A 23,319-nucleotide genomic window follows, 5' to 3' on the forward strand; every position below is an offset into this window, starting at 1 on the left:
AAAATAATTATGTTTTACATTTTCATATATAAAATTTGATCTGTGCTAAGTACAAAATTTAAGTCAACTTTAAAAAATATAAGATTGTCACAGGATAAAAATGTAAAAATAATGTATTGAAAGGAACAAAACCTAGAATTCCATATGTTAAAGGTATTTAATCTTAATTGGAGATGTTTTAGCTCTACATTTTCTCATACATTTATGTTTCTTTGTTTTTTTAAAATGTACTTTTCTTATTGTGATGACATAAAGTAATATGATGACAAAAGTAAAGACAATGAAGACATCAGCAAAGCTCAACCAAAGGAATACCACCTGATTAAGTGATGTACCAGATTCTAGCTGGAACAGGATATCCTCTTTAATTTTATTTTCAATAAATGATACTTTACTACTTTGTTTCATGTCATATGCTTTTGCTACAAATATATAGAGAAAGTCCAAAAATTATTGACTTCAAGAAACTAATAAAAATAAAGTCACATAATGCAGAATGATCAGGAAAGCCTCAGGAATACAAAGAAGAAAGGTTGTGTAAATACTGAAATCATAATCTCCACAAGTCACAAGAAGTGACTTCTAAACTGAAGTTTTATTGCAGGGGTGATAAAGGGAAGAGTGAAGTTAATCACTAAGATCATTTCAGGCTGAGTGACAGCCCAGAGACATCAGAGGCTATGCATTTGCTTATCTTCCCCTAGAGAAGGGAATGTCTACCCACTCCAGTATTCTGGCCTGGAGAAGTCCACATAGTCCATGGAGTTGCAAAGAGTCGGACATGACTGAGTGACTTTCACTTTCACTTCACATGCTGACAACATGAATTTGAGGGTAAATCATTCATATCATAGACAAAAGTGTCTGATCGTTAGTTTATAAATGATCTTGCACACTATATTTAGGAGGTTCAGGTCAATTCAGTCGCTCAGTCGTATCCGACTCTTTGTGACCCCGTGAATCGCAGCACGCCAGGCCTCCCTGTCCATCACCAACTCCGGGAGTTCACTCAGACCCACGTCCATCGAGTCAACGATGCTATCCAGCCATCTCATCCTCTGTCGTCCCTTTCTCCTCCTGCCCCCAATCCATCCCAGCATCAGAGTCTTTTCCAATGAGTCAACTATTTGCACGAGGTGGCCAAAGTACTGGAGTTTCAGCTTTAGCATCATTCCTTCCAAAGAAATCCCAGGGATGATCTCCTTCAAAATGGACTGCTTGGATCTCCTTGCAGTCCAAGGGACTCTCAAGAATCTTCTCCAACACCACAGTTCAAAAGCATCAATTCTTTGGTGCTCAGCCTTCTTCACAGTCCAACTCTCACATCCATACATGACCACAGGAAAAAACATAGCCTTGACTAAACAGACCTTAGTCGGCAAAGTAATGTCTCTGCTTTTGAATATGCTATCTAGGTTGGTCATAATTTTTCTTCCAAGGAGTAAGCATCTTTTAATATCATGGCTGCAGTCACCATCTGCAGTGATTTTGGAGACCCAAAAAATAAAGTCTGACACTGTTTCCCCATCTATTTCCCATGAAGTGATGGGACCAGATGCCATGATCTTCGTTTTCTGAGTGTTGAGCTTTAAGCCAAGTTTTTCACTCTCCACTTTCACTTTCATCAAGAGGCTTTTTAGTTCCTCTTCACTTTCTGCCATAAGGGTGGTGTCATCTGCATATCTGAGGTCATTGATATTTCTCCTGGTAATCTTGATTCCTGCTTGTGCTTCTTCCAGCCTAGTGTTTCTCATGATGTACTCTGCATATAAGTTAAATAAGCAGGGTGACAACATACAGCCTTACATACTCCTTTTCCTATTGAAACCAGTCTGTTGTTCCATGTACAGTTTTAAGAATGTTAGATAAAGGGAATAAAGTTTTCATGCAGAAATATGAGAAGAGATAGTGCATTTCAAGTTGCATAAAGAACATCTGAGCAGGGATATGACAGATTCTGAGGCTTTGAGATTAATAAAAGGAAATCATTGCCTGAGTAGTAGCAAAAAATGATGATATTGTTGGAAATCAAAGGAATTTGGAAACAATAAGGTAGTGGAATTCATAGTATGGATGAATCTGAATTTCAAAGGTAAAGGAGAAAAGGAGTTTAGGAGGACCCAAGGCTGTGATTTGATTGCAGAATGTAAAATGGGAGAATATGGAATCAGATAATATGACAGTCTTATCTCCCCACTTTAGCTGAGGATACCATGCCAAAGAGGAAGCAGTTTCACAGGTTTGGAACTCAAGAAGGAAGTTTGGGTTGGAGAGAAAGATCATATAATCATGCATACATTGGTGATATTTAGATATGAGCATGTAGCTTCCCACATGGCTCTAGTGGTAAAGAACCCACCTCCCAATGCAGGAGAAGTAAGGAACATGGATTCATTTCCTGGGTCAGGAAAATCCCCTGGACGAGGGCACGACAAGCCACTCCAATATTCTTGCCTAGAGAATCCTATGGACAGAGAAGCCTGGCATGCACGACTTAGCATGCATACATGCACATAGTGGAAAATAAGATGACTGAAGAGAAATTCTGCTGAACTCAACCATTCAAACAGGGATTGAAGGAAAAGAAGGAATAGGGAACAACAGAGATTAAGTGTTAAAAACGCTGTCACAAAAGTCAAAATTACAATTTTTGAAAGAGATGGGAGTATTAAATGTTGCCAGAAATTCAGAAGAGATCATATACATTAAGAATTGTCTGCTGCATTGGCCACCAGAAGATTATTAATAACCCCAAATTGTCTTGTAATGAAATCATGGTTATTAATGAATAACTATGTAGACTTAGTATTGAATGGCAGGTGATGAAGTATATTCATTGATTGACAAGATTATCTTCTGAAAAGCTCAGTTAAGAAGGGAAGGTGAGAGATGAGATACTGGACTGTTAATTCAGTTAAAGTGATAGTATTTGTATTTGTATAGCATACTGAAGAAAATGGTGGAGGGATTTAGAAAGACATCCTCTAAATGTGAGTATTTAGGGACATATGTAGGGAGCTTATTAAAAAAGAAAAAAAATACATCATGTTTTCTTTACATCATACAATGAAATAAAACTTATTAGGGAAACCATTGAAAATTGTACTTGAGTTAAATGTGCTAATGAAATCATTTCAGTATTTAATTTAGGAAGTGAAAGATGAGCCTGTCTATGCAAACGAATTTTTAGCACTGCATTTTCTTCTTTAAGGGGTAAATTCAATTCCTGATTAAGAAATGTAAAACATGAACTTGAACTTACTTGCCCTGCCATTCTACACATATCTAATGCTACCATGGACCACAGAATTCTACTGACACCTAGAACACAAATTTTCTAGCAGGTTCATGGCTGGGCCTCTTATCTAACATCAATAGTAATGTTCTTTGCAGCTGACTATAAAAGTTTCCAAGTTACACAGTTTTTCCTTGATCACTTTGGCCTAATTTCTCCTAGATGCCACTATGCACACCACAGGGTATTAACAGAACCCAATGATTCTTATGAAACCCAAATAAAATGGCTTCTTGGCAGAGGCAACTAGCCTGAGATATCCAAACTACTCGATGTTTCTCCAGGTTATCTGTTAGACTTTGGGGACAACTATCTCCACTTGTATCTTAAATTTAATTGCAATAGAGCAATTGGGATGTCCTTTCTAAAAGGAGACAAAGTTGAGTTTTTCATTTTGTTTACATTAGAGAAATTTAAGGATATATGCAGAACATCATGTAATTTAGAAGGAAGATGGAGGTATTAACTACAGGGAAGGATCACAAAGAATACTATCTGTAGATGGAAAAGAATGACTTAAGTAAAGCTCCAATTTATTGGCTAGTTTGCTTGTTTTAGTTTGTTTTTGATGAAGTGGTGATGCATTTGAGAATGATGGAGTGATTGTAGGATAGAATAATTGAGTAAATAATATTAAATACTTTGAATGGCTTTTTGAAACAGGGTAGGGAAAATTGAGGAGCATTATATTACAAAGTGCTAAGTGCTGAAGCAAGTTAGGAAAAATGAATACCATGTATCACTTCATTAGACCCTGCCTGTGTGCAGGAATGAGGCTTGGAGGCGAGTTTTGTAGGTAAAAGTACTGGTATGCTTCTGTATTTCTTTTTTTTTTTTTTTTTAACTGAGTTTAGGGTTTGTTTTGGAGAAGGCGATGGCATCCCACTCCAGTACTCTTGCCTGAAAAATCCCATGGATGGGGGAGCCTGGTGGGCTCTCGTCTATGGGGTTGCAGAGTCGGACACGACTGAAGTGACTTAGCAGCAGCAGCAGCAGCAGCAGCAGCAGCAGCAGCAGCAGGGTTTGTTTGGGGAGATATCTCTATAGAGAGCAAAGGAGCTAAGGATAATATAGGGTCAGAGCTGTAAAATGTGATCTAGACCAATTTGGGAAATAAAAATAAAGATTAAGTTTGGTATGGACCTAACAGAAGTAGAAGATATTAAGAAGAGGTGGCAAGAATACACAGAAGAACTGTACAAAAAAGATCTTCACGACCCAGATAATCACGATGGTGTGATCACTAATCTAGAGCCAGACATCCTAGAGTGTGAAGTCAAGTGGGCCTTAAAAAGCATCACTACGAACAAAGCTAGTGGAAGTGATGGAATTCCAGTGGAGCTGTTACAAATCCTGAAAGATGATGTGTGAAAGTGCTGCACTCAATATGCCAGCAAATTTGGAAAACTCATCAGTGGCCACGGGACTGGAAAAGGCCAGTTTTCATTCCAGTTCCAAAGAAAGGCAATGCCAAAGAATGCTCAAACTACCACACAATTGCACTCATCTCACTCGCTAGTAAATTAATGCTCAAAATTCTCCAAGCCAGGCTTCAGCAATACATGAACCGTGAACTCCAGATGTTTAAGCTGGTTTTAGAAAAGGCAGAGGAACCAGAGATCAAATTGCCAACATCTGCTGGATCATGGAAAAAGTGAGAGAGTTCCAGAAAAACATTTATTTCTGCTTTATTGACTATGCCAAAGCCTTTGACTGTGTGGACCACAATAAAATGTGGAATATTCTGAGAGAGATAGGAATACCAGACCACCTGACCTGCCTCTTGAGAAATGTGTATGCAGGTCAGGAAGCAACAGTTAGAACTGGACATGGAACAACAGACTGGTTCCAAATAGGAAAAGGAGTACGTCAAGGCTGTATATTGTCACCCTGCTTATTTAACTTCTATGCAGAGTACATCATGAGAAATGCTGGGCTGGAAGAAACACAAGCTGGAATCAAGACTGCCGGGAGAAATATCAATAACCTCAGATATGCAGATGACACCACCCTTATGGCAGAAAGTGAAGAGGAACTAAAAAGCCTCTTGATGAAAGTGAAAGAGGAGAGTGAAAAAGTTGGCTTAAAGCTCAACATTCAGAAAATGAAGATCATGGCATCCGGTCCCATCGCTTCATGGCAAATAGATGGGGAAACAGTGGAAACAGTGTCAGATTTTATTTTTGGGGGCTCCAAAATCACTGTAGATGGTGATTGCATCCATGAAATTAAAAGACACTTACTCCTTGGAAGAAAAATTATGACCAACTTAGATAGCATATTCAAAAGCAGAGACATTACTTTGCCAACTAAGGTCCATTTAGTCGAGGCTATGTTTTTTCCTGTGGTCATGTATGGATGTGAGAGTTGGACTGTGAAGAAGGCTGAGCACCGAAGAATTGATGCTTTTGAACTGTGGTGTTGGAGAAGACTCTTGAGAGTCCCTTGGACTGCAAGGAGATCCAACCAGTCCATTCTGAAGGAGATCAGCCCTGGGATTTCTTTGGAAGGGATGATGCTAAAGCTGAAACTCCAGTACTTTGGCCACCTCGTGCAAATAGTTGACTCATTGGAAAAGACTCTGATGCTGGGAGGGATTGGGGGCAGGAGGAGAAAGGGACGACAGAGGATGAGATGACTGGATGGCATCACTGACACGATGGACGTGAGTCTGAGTGAACTCCGGGAGTTGGTGATGGACAGGGCGGCCTGGCATGCTGCGATTCATGTGGTCGCAAAGAGTCAGACACGACTGAGCGACTGAACTGAACTGAAGTTGAGACTGATGAAGAGACAAAAAGGTGACAAGATTTGGACATCGTGATGATGTCAAAATATATTGAGAATAAGGAATTCAGATAGTCATTGCCATTGCATTCAGAATTTGCACGGATTTTCCTGGTGGTCCATGATTAAAACTGTGCTTCTAATGCATGGGTTGTCGATCTCTCGTTAGGGAACTAAGACACCCCGTGCTGCAATGTGTGTCCCCTCAAAAAATTGAATGTTATAAGTTTTTAGAAGAAATATGAAAAAAGTAAAGCCTCTAAAGGAATATAAAAAATAGAATTGAAATTAAAGTCTCAAAAAATGTGAGACAAGGATTACTTTTTACCATTATTTTAAGCTGCTTAATTTTACTATTATTTTGTTACAGGTTACATCTAACACTAAGACGGTCTATAAATAAAATCTCTTCTGTTTCACAAGTAGAGAAGTGAATATTGAATAACAATTATAATAATGGCCACAACCAAACCTCTCAAGACCAGTGCCCCCAAACAAGTCATTCCTTGCTGCCTGGAAAGATGTCACAGAGCACTGTTTTGGGTCCCCATCCTGACTAAAATGAAGCTTTCATAATGCCCAGAGCCCTTGCCCTCCAATCCCGTGTAGCAGGAACTCATTTAAGTGGCATCAACCTTGACTCTCAAATGGAAAGGAACATGTACAAAAGAAAAAGTGATGCGGGTACCTTTAGATCTGATGAGAACCTGGAGGAAGCTCCTGCTGGCAGCTCAGGCACTGCTGTTACCATTGGAAACCAGGCTGACATCAACACCATATCCTCCAGGAAGACAAGCCAGCAAGTTGGGCCATGAGCACCACTCCTACTGCTGGTCACCTCCCTCACTCACCAGAGCCCCCTGGCTTCCCGGGAGCCTTGACTTTGGGCGGTGATGGGCTCTGAGGTTTTTATGACCACGGGCATAAAAGGCATATTCTGTGAATCTGCCTACACTGCTGTGGTCACAGACTCTTCCCTGGTGTGAGGACAAAACACCAGGGCTACCACAATGGAACAGACTGGGGCAGAGGCGGTAGACATGGGCTAGGGTTCTGCGCAGGCGTGGCTGCTGCTCCCATGAGCACCCGCGGGTGGTCATGCCTCAGCATTGCTCCCGCTAAAGCAGTGAGGAGCGCGTGAAGGAAGAGCTTGCTGCTGCGGAGAAGGTTGCGACCCAGGAGGAGTTCAGAGTAAATGTCCTGCTGCGGCTCCTGAGTTAATGGCCACCTAAGCTGAGGTCAGGACAGGTGTGAAGGCGGCAGGAGTCCCTTTCAGCGGTTCCTTCAGCCAGGCCTGAAGACGGTCCAGAGCTTCCACCGCTCAGGCCCTCTGGTAGGTAGAAGTAACCAGAGTGGTCTCTTTTATTTTTAATTGAGGTATAATTGATAGAAAACATAATACTGATTTCAGATGTATAGTATTGTGATTTGCTATGCATATGCGTTTTGAAACAGTCACCACAATATGGCTATTTCATATCCATCTCCATAATTTTTTTTCTTATGAATTTTTAAGATCTAGTCTCCTAGAAACTTTCAACTATGCAATACAGAATTATCCATGTTAGTCACCATGTTTATTTTTACATCTCCAGGAATTATTTTATACCTAGAAGTTTGACCCATCTCACCTATTTTTCTCGACCCCGTTTCCCTGTGGCAACCACCAATCTATTTTCTGTATGTAATGTTGTTTATTTGTTGTCACTTTTTATACTTAGCATAATGCCCTTGGCTTAAGGTCTGTCCTTGTTGTCCCAAGTGGAAAGATTTCATTCTTTTTTAATAGCTGAATTTTAGTCAAATATGTATGTGTATATGTGTGTATATACTAGATTTTCCTTAACAATTCATCTGTAAATAGTCACTCAAGTTGTTTCCAAATCTTGTCTATTACAAGTAATGTATAATGTAATGAAAAAGCTGATTTATCTGAGCAAAGCCATGGAGGAGGGGTTTGGAGAGATACAAGACTGGACATAGTAAGACTGAGATTATTCAGAGCCCTATAGCTTATTTGCATGTTTTCTATATTTTCCAAAGAATGATATGGAGGCTCAGAAGGGTTTTAAGTACAGTAAGTGCATGTGTCATAGGGGGATCAGGAGGGAATGGTGGCCATGGTAGCAGTTTCTGGTAAGAGGGGAAATGATGTGTGTTTCAAAAGTATAACTTTTGCTGTTGAGCATTTTTGGAGATCAGTTAAAGTATTATTCATTGAAGTCCAAGCAACACAAAGTTATAGCAAGAGAGATGAAAAGGACATGATTAACCTAAAAGACATTTAGAAGGTCACTTAGACCTGAATTGGTGATGGATTGAATATGGGGGACAAGAAAGAGAAATAAACTAAGGATGATTCTGAAACTCCCAATGCTTATTATTTGCTGAATATTGTTGTCATTTTCTGAGACAAGGAATAATAAAAGCAGGATATTTGCTTGTGGGAAGTGGGTAGGGGGGATATCATATACTTTGTTTCCCACACATGTTGGATTTGAGGAACTCAGAAACCACAAATCTGTCTCACTTGAGATCACACATGGAATCACATAAGGAGAACTGAGTCAATACACTAGTTCTTGTGACATTGGAGTCAGCTGGAGAGTGTTTGAAAAAGAAGGAGGAAGGCATCCTTGCAGGAATCAGCATGTGTTGAATGTGTACCTCAAAGGATGATTTCAATGTCAACTCTAAGATTTCAGTGCAACTCGGTATGGTTTCAGTGTTAACTCTGCTTGATTCATTCAAAATATATGACCCATGAGGCCAAGTAAAGTTCATTAGGGAGTTGAGACTTCTATTCTGTAGGGAATTCATTTCTTTCTCATTGCATCTCTATAGGAAGGTGAGAGCAGAGTAGTTACATGCAGCTCTGTTTGGAGAGGAATGATAGCTGCCTCTTAATCTCTAGGCCCACAAAGCAGGGGACACTGAGCTTTTCATCACCCATAAGAATCCTGGTAATAAAGAAATCCCAATAATATGCTTGAGCCTGAATAAGTCAAAAATGATTAACTTTCCATCTGAAGTAATGCAAATAGAGGAGATACTATATGAACAACCAGAACACAAAACCAGTTAAATATATTTATACTCATATGTGATATAATTATATATTCATATATATGTAAATGAATATTGGGGTTATTAAAGTAAATATAGACATGAGATTGAACAAAGATCATTATCAGGGTCTGAACACTAGTTGTAGCCAGTAGTCATGTTACAGGAGTTTTTCTGTGTTATGCTGGCTTCTGGGTATTTTTCCAAATCTCTTGAGTGAAATTACTGAGGTAGGGACCTTAAAATAGAATGAGGAAAACCCTAAAATTTTTATTCTTCCTCATTTCAAAAATGGTATAAATATCCAAAACTCTATATTTAATTATTATATATTTGAAAATATCTAAAGTGATTTTTGTTGCTTGTACCAAATCCTGACCGATTCTATAGGGCTGAAGATCCAGAAAGATAAATATAATTATAAGCTGAGATGTTTCTTTGAGAGGAGAAGTTTGAAGCCATGGATATAAAGAAAACTCTCAACCAGAATATATTTCTTAAAATTTTTTAATATTTATTAAAATTTAAGCAAAATCTTAAATCTCTTAAAACTTCAGTTTGCTGCGTCCTGCGTCAGACATAGACTGGCGATTCAATTCACATGATAGTATACATGTTAGAATGGCATTCTCCCAAATCATCCCACCCTCTCCCTCTCCCTCTGAGTCCAAAAGTCCGTTATACACATCTGTGTCTCTTTCCCTGTCTTGCATACAGGGTCGTCATTGCCATCTTCCTAAATTCCATATATATGTGTTAGTATACTGTATTGGTGTTTTTCTTTCTGGCTTACTTCACTCTGTATAATCGGCTCCAGTTTCATCCATCTCAACATAACTGATTCAAATGAATTCTTTTTAACGGCTGAGTAATACTCCATTGTGTATATGTACCACAGCTTTCTTATCCATTCCTCTGCTGATGGACATCTAGGTTGTTTCCATGTCCTGGCTGTTATAAACAGTGCTGCGATGAACATTGGGGTACATGTGTCTCTTTCAATTCTGGTTTCCTCAGTGTGTATGCCCAGCAGTGGGATTGCTGGGTCATAAGGTAGTTCTATTTGCAATTTTTTAAGGAATCTCCACGCTGTTCTCCATAGTGGCTGTACTAGTTTGCATTCCCACCAACAGTGTAGGAGGGTTCCCTTTTCTCCACACCCTCTCCAGCATTTATTGCTTGCAGATTTTTGGATCGCAGCCATTCTGACTGGTGTGAAGTGGTACCTCATTGTGGTTTTGATTTGCATTTCTCTAATAATGAGCGATGTTGAGCATCTTTTCATGTGTTTGTTAGCCATCCGTATGTCTTCTTTAGAGAAATGTCTATTTAGTTCTTTGGCCCATTTTTTGATTGGGTTGTTTATTTTTCTGGAATTGAGCTGCACAAGTTGCTTGTATATTTTTGAGATGAGTTGTTTGTCAGTTGCTTCATTTGCTATTATTTTCTCCCATTCAGAAGGCTGTCTTTTCACCTTGCTTATATTTTCCTTTGTTGTGCAGAAGCTTTTAATTTTAATTAGATCCCATTTGTTTATTTTTGCTTTTATTTCCAGAATTCTGGGAGGTGGATCATAGAGGATCCTGCTGTGATTTATGTCTGAGAGTGTTTTGCCTCTGTTCTCCTCTAGGAGTTTTATAGTTTCTGATCTTACATTTAGATCTTTAATCCATTTTGAGTTTATTTTTGTGTACGGTGTTAGAAAGTGATCTAGTTTCATTCTTTTACAAGTGGTTGACCAGTTTTCCCAGCACCACTTGTTAAAGAGATTGTCTTTACTCCATTGTATATTCTTGCCTCCTTTGTCAAAGATAAGGTGTCCATATGTGTGTGGATTTATCTCTGGGCTATCTATTTTGTTCCATTGATCTATATGTCTGTCTTTGTGCCAGTACCATACTGTCTTGATAATGAAACTTTTAAAGAGATCATAGAATTGGAATAAATTCTGGGATTTGACTGCTATGATGTTACTGATGACCCAGGCAAAAATAGAGGGCATTCAGGATAACAGGCAGAAAACCCAAGTATTATTCCCAGATTTTTCCACAGGGAAGCATCTTACTCAATTCATACCTTCCATAGTGGATAAAAGAGCAAGCCACAACCAGTAAAATATCTGTGTAACTATGATTAAAAGACCAAAGTTACTGCAAGTATTATTTAACGATTCATGATGTAAACTACTACTGATAAAACTCAGGATCTGGAGAGAGAGAATCAAAAACAAAGATGAAATGGACCAGTTAGACTTAATTGATATCTATAGGATATTTCACCCCCAAATAATGAATTTCACCTTTTTCTCAAGTACACATAAACCGTTCTCCAGGACTGACCACAACTTGGGCCATACATCTAGACTTGTTATATTAAAACAAAAATGAAATCATTTCAAGCATCATTTCTAATCTCAATGCAGTAAGATTAGATGTCAACTACTGGGGAAAAAAACTATTAAAAATACAAATATATGGAGGCTAAACAACATGCTTCTGAATAACCAACAAATCACAGAAGAAATAAAAATATTCATATAAATGAATGAAAATGAAAACACAACCACTCAGAACCTATGGGATTCAGTAAAAGCAGATAAAAGCAAAGGAGAAAAGGAAAGATATAAGCATCTGAATGCAGAGTTCCAGAGAATAGCAAGAAGAGATAAGGAAGCCTTCTTCAGTGATCAACACAAATAAATAGAGGAAAAAAACAGAATGGGAAAGACTAGAGATCTCTTCAAGAAAATTAGAGATACCAAGGGAACATCTCATACAAAGATGGGCTCAATAAAAGACAGAAATGGTCTGGACCTAACAGAAGCAGAAGATATTAAGAAGAGGTGGCAAGAACACATGGAAGAACTGTACAAAAAACATCTTCGTGACCCAGATAATCATGATGGTGTGATCACTAATCTAGAGCCAGACATCCTGGAATGTGAAGTCAAGTGGAAAGCATCACTACGAACAAAGCTAGTGGAGGTGATGGGATTCCAGTGGAGCTATTTCAAATCCTGAAAAATGATGCTGTGAAAGTGCTGCACTCAATATGCCAGCAAATTTGGAAAACTCAGCAGTGGCCACAGGACTGGAAAAGGTCAGTTTTCATTCCAATCCCAAGAAAGGCAATGCCAAAGAATGCTCAAACAACCTCACAATTGCACTCATCTCACACGCTAGTAAAGTAATGCTCAAAATTCTCCAAGCCAGGCTTCAGCAATACATGAACCGTGAACTCGCTGATGTTCAAGCTGGTTTTAGAAAAGGTAGAGGAACCAGAGATCAAATTGCCAACATCTTCTGGATGATGGAAAAAGCAAGAGGGTTCCAGAAAAACATCTATTTCTGCTTTATTGACTATGCCAAAGCCTTTGACTGTATGGATCACAATAAACTGTGGAAAATTCTGAGAGATAGGAATACCAGACCACCTGACCTGCCTCTTGAGAAATGTGTATGCAGGTCAGGAAGCAACAGTTAGAACTGGACATGGAACAACAGACTGGTTCCAAATAGGAAAAGGAGTACGTCCAGGCTGTATATTGTCACCCTGCTTATTTAACTTCTATGCAGAGTACATCATGAGAAATGCTGGGTTGGAAGAAACACAAGCTGGAATCAAGATTGCTGGGAGAAATATCAATAACCTCAGATATGCAGATGATACCACCCTTATGGCAGAAAGTGAAGAGGAACTAAAAAGCCTCTTGATGAAAGTGAAAGAGGAGAGTGAAAAAGTTGGCTTAAAGCTCAACATTCAGAAAACGAAGACCATGGCATCTGGTCCCATCACTTCCTGGGAAATAGACGGGGAAACAGTGGAAACAGTGTCAGACTTTTTATTTTTCTGGGCTCCAAAATCACTGCAGATGGTAACTGCAGCCATGAAATTAAAAGATGCTTACTCCTTGGAAGAAAAGTTATGACCAACCTAGAGAGTATATTCAAAAGCAGAGACATTACTTTGCCAACTAAGGTCCGTCTAGTCAAGGCTATGGTTTTTCCTGTGGTCATGTATGGATGTGAGAGTTTGACTGTGAAGAAGGCTGAGCACCGAAGAATAGATGTTTTGAACTGTGGTGTTAGAAAAGACTCTTGAGAGTCCCTTGAACTGCAAGGGAATCCAACCAGTCCATTCTGAAGGAGATCCCTGGGATTTCTTTGGAAGGAATGATGCTAAAGCTGAAACTGCAGTACTTTGGCCACTTCATGCGAAGAGTTGACTCATTGGAAAAGACTGTGATGCTGGGAGGGATTGAGGGCAGGAGGAGTCAGGGACGACAGAGGATGAGATGGCTGGATGGCAACACTGACTGGATGGACGTGAATCTGTGTGATCTCTGGAGGAGATCTGTCGTGCTGTGATTCACAGGGTTGCAAAGAGTCGGACATGACTGAGTGACTGAACTGAACTGAACTGAAGGGGAAGGTTCATAGCAATACAAGCTTACCTCAAGAAAAAAGAGAAAAATCAAAGAAATAACCTAACTGTACACCTAAATTATAAGAAGAAGAAATGGAAAACCCCAGGGTTAGTAAAGGGAAAGAAATCATAAAAACTAAAGCATAAATAATTGAAAAAGAAAGGAGAGTATAGTAAAAATCAACAAAACTAAAAGCTGGTTCTTTGAGAAGATAAATAAAATAGACAAACTGTTAGCCAGAGTCATCAAGAAAAAAAAAAAAAAGAGAGAGAGAGAAATCAAATCAACAGAATTACAAGTGAAAATAGAGAAATCACAACAGACAACACAGATATAAAAAGGATCATCATAAGAGACTACTATCAGTAACTATGTGACAGTAAAATGGACAGTTTGCAAGAAATGGAGAACTTCTTAGAAAAGTATAACTTTCCAAAACTGAACCAGGAAGAAATAGAAAATCTTAACAGACCCATCACAAGCACAGAAATCAAAACTGTAATCAGAAATCTTCGAACAAACAAAAGCCCAGGACCAGATGGCTTCACAGTTGAATCCTACCAAAAATTTAGACAAGAGCTAACACCCTATCCTACTGAAATTCTTCCAGAAAATTTCAGAGGAAGGTAAACTTCCAAACTCATTCTATGAGGCCACCAAGATGCTAATACCCAAACCAGAAAAAGATGCCACACACACACACACACACACACACACACACACAACTACAGGCCAATATCACTGATGAATATAGATGCAAAAATCATTAACAAAATTGTACAAATGGAATCCAACAACACATTAAAAAGATCATACATCATGACCAAGTGGGCTTTATCCTAGGGATGCAAGGATTCTTCAGTATTTGCAAATCAATCAATGTGATATACCACATTACCAAATTGAAAGATTAAAAACTGTATGATTATCTCAAAAGATGCAGAGAAAGCCTTTGACAAAATTCAACATCCATTTATGGTAAAAAAAAAAAAAACAAAAAAACAAAAAACAAACCCTCCAGAAATCAGGCATAGAAGGAATCTACCTCAACATAATAAAAGCCATATATGATAAACCCACAGCAAACATTATCCTCAATGGTGAAAAATTGAAACCATTTCCCTTAAAGTCAGGAACAAGACAAGGGTGTCCACTCTCACCACTATTATTCAACATAGCTTTGGAAGTTTTAGCCATAGCAATAAGAGAAGTAAAAGAAATAAAAGAATACAGATTGAAAAAGAAGATGTAAAACTCTCACTGTTTGCATATGACATGACCCTCTACATAGAAAACCCTAAAACCCCCCAGAAAATTACCAGAGCTAATCAATGAATATAGTAAAGTTGCAGGATATAAAATTAACACACAGAAATCCCTTGCATTCCTATATATTAACAATGAGAAAACAGAAATAGAATTGAGGAAACAATTCCATTCACCATTATAATGAAAAGAACAAAACACTCAGGAATAAATCGACCTAAAGAAACAAAAGACCTATATGTAGAAAAGTATAAAACCCTAATCAAAGAAATCAAGATGACACAAATAGATGGAGAAATATACCATGTTCATAGATAGGAAGAATCAATATAGTGAAAAGGAGTATAATACTTAAAGCAGATTTAATGCAATCCCTATCAAACTACCAATGGTGTTTTTCAGAGAACTAGAACAAATTCTTTCACAATTTGTATGGAAATACAAAAAGCCTCAAATAGCCAAAGCAATCTTGAGAAAGAAGAATGGAACTGGGAGGAATCATCCTGCATGACTTCAGACTATACTACAAAGCTATAGTCATCAAACAGTATGGTTCTGATACAAAGACATAAATATAGATCAATGGAACAAAGTAGAAAGCCCAGAGATAAAACCACGCACCTATGGACACCTTATCTTCAACAGAGGAGGCAAGAATATACAATGGAGAAAAAAAAAATATATGTCTTTAACAAGTAGTGCTGGGAAAACTGGTCAACCACTTGTAAAAGAATGAAACTAGAGCATTTTCTAATGCCATACACCAAAAGAAACTCAAAATGGATTAAAAATCTAAACATAAGACAAGAAACTATAAAACTCCTAGAGGAGAACATTGGTAAAACACTCTCTGACATAAATCAGCAGGATCCTCTATGACCCACTTTCCAGAGTAATGGAAATAAAAGCAAAAATAAACAAATGGGGCCTAATTAAAATGAAAAGCTTTTCAACAACAAAGGAAACTACAAGCAAGGTGAAAAGACAGACTTCAGAATGGTAGAAAATAATAGCAGTTGAAGCCATTGACAAGGAATTATTCTCAAAAATATACAGGCAACTCCTGCAGCTCAATTCCAGAAAAATAAATTACCCAGTCAAAAATGAGCCAAAGAACTAAACAGACATTTCTCCAAAGAAGACATGGACTTGGTTAACAAACACATGAAAAGAAGCTCAACATCACTCATTATCAGAGAAGTGCAAATCAAAACCACAATGAGGTACCACTTCACACCAGTCAGAATGGCTGCTATCCAAAAGTCTACAAGCAATAAATGCTGGAGAGGGTGTGGAGAAAAGTGAGCCCTCTTACACTGTTGGTGGGAATGCAAACTAGTACAGCCACTATGGAGAACAGTGTGGAGATTCCTTAAAGAACTGGAAATAAAACTGCCATACGACCCAGCAATCCCACTGCTGGACATACACACTGAGGAAACCAGAATTGAAAAAGACACATGTACCCCCCAGTGTTCTTCACAGCACTGTTTATAATAGCTAGGACATGGAAGCAATGTAGATATTCATTGGCAGACGAATGGATAAGAAAGCCATCGTACATATACACAATGGAATATTACTCAACTATTAAAAAAATGCATTTGAATCAGTTCTAATGAGGTGGATGAAACTGGAGCCTGTTATACAGAATGAAGTAAATCAGAAAGAAAAACACCAATACATTATATTAATGTAGATATGTGGAATTTAGAATGATGATAACAGTGACCCTATATGCGAGACAGCAAAAGAGACACAGATGTAAAGAAGAGGTTTTAGGACTCTGTGGGAGAAGGCGAGGTTGGGATGGTTTGTGAGAATAGTATTGAAACATGTATATTACCATATGTGAACTAGATCACCAGTCCAGGTTCAATGCATGAGACAAGGTGCTCAGGGCCTGTGTACTGGGATGACCCTGAGGAATGAGATGCGGAGGGAAGTGGGAGGGAGGTTCGGGTTGGGGAACACATGTACACCCATGGCTGATTTATGTCAGTGTATGGCAAAAACTGCTACAATATTGTAAAGTAACTAGCCTCTAGTTAAAATAAATAAATCAATTTAAAAAAAGGATAAAAATAGCTCGTTTGTTGTGAAAATTTATAGTCATTGATAGAATGCCACTTTTAAAATAGTTTCAGTATAGATTTTTCAGTGAAATGACTTCAAAGAGGCAATTCAATGTGTAGTCTGACCTTGTTTACTGTAGTAGTTCTCTAGTATTCTTCCAGATACTCTTTGGCTTCTGAAGATTTAAGGATTTTTAGTGACGTGGAGTCACAGTATTTTCGGGGGAGTGTGTAATTTCCTCAGTTCTGTCTCGCCACAGCAAAAATTTGAAGTGATGGATGAATCAGTGTTACAGCTCAGTTTTATTAGGGAAAACAAAGGATAGTACAGTCTCGAGGAATGAGGGCAGGCCCACCCAAAACACGAAGAGAAAAGAGGCCTCAATCTTTCTAGGCTTCCTCCTTTTATACATTTGTCTCCTCCCCCTTGCGCCTGTCCTATGTAAATTGGGCTAGCCAGGAGGGTTGTTTGTTTTACCTGAGGTACTCACTCTGGTCCTTGGACCTTTCTTTGTTCCATTTTTGTGGGCTTTTCTCCTCTTTGTCTTTTAGCCACCACCATTCTGAACTCTTTTTTCCTATTCTAACTACTTAACATTCCCCCCTCAAGAGATGGAAGGCACATTTCTTTGGGAATATTGGCATCAAGGTCTCTCTGGCTACTTCCTGCTGAACTGGGATGGCAAGGGGCATGGGGCCACCCTCTCTTGCTAGTCTCAAGCCTCAGAGTCCTTATACTGATGACCATCTAAGGTTGAGTGGTATTTTCCATGGTCGGCTGTAGTTTTATATATCCCTGTTAAACTGGTACTGCGTGTTGTAGCCTGTTGCCCAAGACAGAGACAAAATGGGTTAGACAATTAATAATACATGGAGCCATAATAAGCAGCATCAATATGGTGATAACAAGGATTATTAGGGGCATTAGCCAATACCAAATTCCCTCTAACCAGGAGAAGGATCGCCCAATGAGAGATTGTAGCCACCCCAAGAACTCTCAGGCTCATTCTTTGAGATCCTATAGGATCTGAATGTTTTTTCTTGAGGATTGTGAGACTTTAACTTAGCTGTAGGTTTTTACCCAGAAACAACATGTCTCATTCAAGATGGCTCATATCCCTCCTTGTTCAGGCATCAGCAGATCTATCTCCTGTCTACTTCGGAGTACAACCTCTGCCAATTTATGTTGGCTCTTTAGAGCTATCCTGAGAAATCTTACCCCTGGAAAACTAATTTTGGGGGTGTTCATTAGAATGGGACTTATTTGTAGTCCTGAATAGGTATCTTAGATCTCCCAGGGGCTCACAGGTGAATTGAGTGTCCTCTTCTGTTTTCTTCCACAGCTTGACTCATGAGTAGTGAATCCAGGAGTCATGTCTGGGTACCTTGACTACTGTGGGGATAGAAAGTATTACAGGATATGGACCCTTCCATTTGGGCTGGAGTTGAGCCTTTGGGGACCCATCTTTCCAGACTTTAATTAAGATGTGAGTCCCTGGAGGATATAGTAGTGACTCTTTAGAATCTTTTGGGTTCTGGTTGACACCCTACAAGCATATATCTTGTCGGAATTGCCCAATGGCCATGGTATAAGACCAGAGGGTCTGAGCCTCTGGATCTAGGAAGAGGTCATTGACATAAACAAAAGGTCTCCCATATAGCATCTCATAATGACTAAGACAAACCTGTTCCTTAGGGGCAATACAGGTGTGGAGGAGAGCTAATGGTAAAGCCTCCTTCCATTCCAGGGAGGTCTCCTGGGTTATCTTTTATACTGCTGATTTTAAGAACTGGTTGGCTCTTTCTACTTTTCCTGAAGACTGAGGCCTCCAGGCACAATGTAGCTAATAAGTAATGCCCAATGCTTTAGAGACCCCTTGGGTGACCTTAGAAGTAAATGATGCCCCATTGTCACTTTGTAATGACCTGGGCAGACCAAATCTCAGATGATTTTATGAAGCAGTTTTTTTTTTTTTTTTTTAATCACGTCTGCAGCCTTCTCAGTACAGGTCGGAAAGCCTTCAATTCATCCTGTGAATGTATCTATCACGACTGATAGGTATTTATACCCTTTATATCTGGGTGATGTCCACTTGCCAGTTCTCTCCCAAGTAGGTCCCACGTATTAGATGACCTGGGCCAGCTAGGGTCTTCAAGCTCCTTGGGGGTTGTTTCATTGGCAAGTGGGATAAGAGGAGACCACTTGCCTTATAGTCATTTGGAGGCTGTTCCTCTGAAGGACTTTTCTAATAATCTTTGGAAGGTCTTCTCCTCTAAATGAGTGGTGGCATGTAAGGAGTTAACCAACTTCCATTGGAGGTTCCCAGGCAGAAAAAGGAATCCCTCCTTGAATCACCCCATATGGTTTTGTTGAAAGCCCTCACTCTTAGCTTTAAGAGTCTCACCTTAGGTATATGAAGGAGTTTCTGACAAATTAGCCTGTGGAACTAAGGTGGCAACTCCTATTAGGTCGTTGTTCTGTAATGCTGCTCTCTTAGCTGCCTGATCCACTGCTTGGTTCACTTATGCCACTTCCGTGCTCCCTTTTTGGTGTCCTTTACAATGAGAGACTGAAACCTGGGTGGACAAATGAACTGCCTCTGAGAGCCTAAGAATTTGATCACCATATTTGACTGGGGACCCTCAGTTGGTCAAGTGGCCTCTTTCTTTCCAAATATCAGCATGTGCATGTAGCATCAGAAAGGCATACTTGGAGTCAGTGTAAATGGCTACTCTTTTTTCTTTTTCCCAGATCTAAAGCTCAAGTCGGCTATGAGTGCAACTAATTGGGCTGAAGTATATGGTGACAACAGTTTAGCCTCTATGGTCTCAAAATTAGAGACTATTACTTATCCAGCTCTTCTTTCTTCATCCAAGACAAATGTGCTTCCATCAGTGTACCAAATTTCCTCAGGATTGTTCAGAGGATCTTTTGACAATCCCTTTCAGGGTTTTATCCAATGGTCAAAGTTTCTAGGCAAGAATGAAAGGGAGAGAACCCTCAGGGGTAGGCAGGAGTGTGGCTGGGTTAAGAACCTCACAGTGGGATATAGTCAGGCCTGGATTTTCCATCGACACCACTTGATACCTAAGGACCCTTTGATCAGACATCCATAAATGGTTCCTCCCATTCAGGAGTTGTTTCACTTGGTGGCTAATAAAAATAGTTAATTTGCCTCCAAGGGAAGTGTTTTAAAGCATCTTCTATCAGAACTGCAATAGCTACATGATTTTGAAGGCAAGGAAAGATCTCTTCCCAATAAGGGAATAGGATACTCAGGGGCCACCAAAAACTGGTGGGAAAATATTTTTCCATCCCAGAAACAAAGAAGTGTTCGGGTGAATCTTTTTGTAATTGTTTTTCCTATGGCACCCAAAATGGTACAGGTTTGTGAGAAGAAGGCTCCAGAGTAGGAGGTCAGGACAGAGTAGGTAGTCCCTGTGTCAACCAAGAAATTCTCGGACCTACCTGCTACATGCAGTTGCACCCTTGGCTCCAGTCCTGTGATGGTTATCTGTGACAGGTGGGCTGGCTGAATAGGACTGCTTCAGTCCTATTGAATCATCACGAGGGAAGCTTTGGCACTTGACTTTGAGACTCTGACCTCAAGGCAGAGTGTTACCCAATGTTGCAACTGATGACATTTATAGGAAGCCATTTTAGGAGACTTGTCATGGTTTGGACACTCTTTGGCCCATTGTCCCACCTGTCTATAGATTAGGCTTTTACCTCATGCCTTGTTCTTTAAGGAATTGGGATTTGCCATAGGGCTTCCCTGGATGGTGACCAGCATCTGGGTATGCCTTGTCTCTTTCCTTCTCTCCCTTTCCTGGGCCTTGGGCTCTCTCTCCTGTTCTCTGTTATGAAAGGTATTGGTGGCTGTTTGGACTATCTCATCTAAAGAGGCAGTAGAGTCCTCCTGCTGTAGCTGTTGTAACTATCCCAATGTCTAATGCATATTGGGACAGGAATTTGTCCTTTAAAAATCATTTAGACTATTAGACTCCCTCATAGAAGTCTAAAATAGAAATTACAGGAAAAATCACATTTACCACTGCATGAAAAAGGATAAAATACCTAGGAATAAACTTACCTAAAGAGGCAAAACACCTGTACTCTGAACACTATAGGACACTGATGAAAGAAACTGAAGACACACAAACACAGTAAAAGATATACTGCGTTCTTGGATTAGAAGAATCACTATTATTAAAATGACTATGCTATCTAAGGCAAACTACAGGAATTGAATGCAATTCCTATCAAAGTAACCAATGGCATTTTTCACAGAACTAGAACAAAAAATCACTGCAGATGGTGACTATAGCCACAGGATTAAAAGACACTTTCTCCTTGGAAGAAAAGCTATGACCAACCTAGACAGCATATTAAAAAGCAAGGACATTACTTTGCCGATTAAGGTCTGTATAGTCAAGGCTGTGTTTTTTCCAGAAGTCATGTATGAATGTGAGAGTCAGGCCCTAAGGAAAGCTGAGCACCAGAGAATTGATGTTTTTGAACTGTGGTATTGGAGAAGACTTGAGAGTCCCTTGGACTGCAAAGTCAAACCATTCAATCCTAAAGGAAATCAGTCCTAAATATTCATTGGAAGGACTGATGCTGAAGCTGAAACTCCAGTACTTTTATCCCCTGATAGGAAGAACTGACTCACTGGAAAAGACCCAGATGCTGGGAAAGATTGAAGGCAGGAGGAGAAGGGGATGGCAGAGGATAAGATGATTGGATAGCATTGCCAACTCAATGGACATGAGTTTGAACAAGTTCTAGGTGTCGGTGATGGACAGGGAACCCTGACGTGCTGCAGTCCATGGGGTTCCAACAAGTCAGACATGACTGAGTGACTGAACTGAACTGAGGAATAATAGAAGAGGCATACTGAGAATGCTACTAATAATATGAATACAATAAGAGGCTATAATGAAAATTTATGCTAGTTACTTCAATAAACTCAGACAAAATCAACCAATTCAAAATTATTACTTAAAAAATTACAAACTGTTCCTTATTCTGTATCTTGTAAAAGACAAAATTATCAAAATATTTTCAGAAACACAAGTCTATATCTAGATTATTTCATGGATGAAATCCATGTAACATATAAGTGAAAAAATCAACAATCTTACAGAAATTCTTTAAATAGGAGTAGAAAGCATGCGCAGATGGGGAAAAGAGAAAAGAAACCAAAAACTTTGACACATTTCCTTCTTATTCGCTGAAGTCTCTAACGTGGTAAGAAATTTTGCTTAGTAAGAATGCAAAAGGACTCACTCCATAATGGCTCTAGGTAAAAATTCCACCAAGTGAAGGTCTTACTCATAATTGATCCCTCTTACTGCCATTATGCAGTGTGGTGGCTACAAATAAATATTAAGTGATGAATTGGAATTAATATTCATCCTACTCCAGGACTTCATTGATATACTTTGTAACAAAAGCAGTTATGGGTAATAGGAAATAAAAGCAACAGTAAACAAATGGGACCTAATTAACTTAAAAGCTTTTTCATAGCAATGGAAAGGAGTGATTGAGATTTTTTATACCTTTCCCATTTCACAGAGGTTTTATTTCTCTTGACTGATCTAGATGTCCCATATTAAGGGTTGTACTTATGTTTTTAAATTGAAGTGACATCAATGAACTTAATATGTATTAAATCTGATGTATTCCTGAGGGTATCCTAGGTTGGGTCAAAACCTCACCCCATATACTCAGATTTGTACTTACAGTGAATATATCCCTGTTACGTGAAGGCAGGGGGAGTCCTGTAATTATTTACCCATCAAATCTTTCAGTATTTTCCAGGGATGGATCAAAGAGAGGTACTTTCAATACTGATTATACTCCTTGCCTTGTGGGTACATCATATAGTTAAACTAAGCACCATATAAGAGAAGGTAAAATATGAGTTAAGAAGGAGCCTCAGTGGAAACCAAGAGAAATCACAGCAAATGGTACTGAAGTGTGCGTGTCTGTTAGTCGCTCAGTTGTGTCAGACTCTTTGTGACCCCATGGACCGTAGCTCACCAGGCTCCTCTGTCCTTGGAGTTCTCCAGGCAACAATACTGGAATGGGTAGCCATTCCCTTCTCCAGGGGAATCTTCCAGACTCAGGGATCAAACCCAGTTCTCCTGCATTGTAGGTAGATTCTTTACCATCTGAGCCACCAGGGAATGCATGCTTAATTCCTAGGAAGGATGCAATCATGAGAGCACTTAAAAGCAAAACTCAGTGTAGTGCATTTGCTAATACACGTTACATTTGTTCAGACCTGTTATTAACTTTTAACTGATGCTAATAAAACTACTACTGATTTTACCCCAAAATTGGGAAACTGAACAATGCTCATTTATGGTCACTGACTAAAACTCTGTTAAAATAATCT

The sequence above is a fragment of the Ovis canadensis genome, chromosome 12 (assembly GCF_042477335.2).
Source record: "Ovis canadensis isolate MfBH-ARS-UI-01 breed Bighorn chromosome 12, ARS-UI_OviCan_v2, whole genome shotgun sequence".
NCBI lineage: Eukaryota > Metazoa > Chordata > Mammalia > Artiodactyla > Bovidae > Ovis > Ovis canadensis.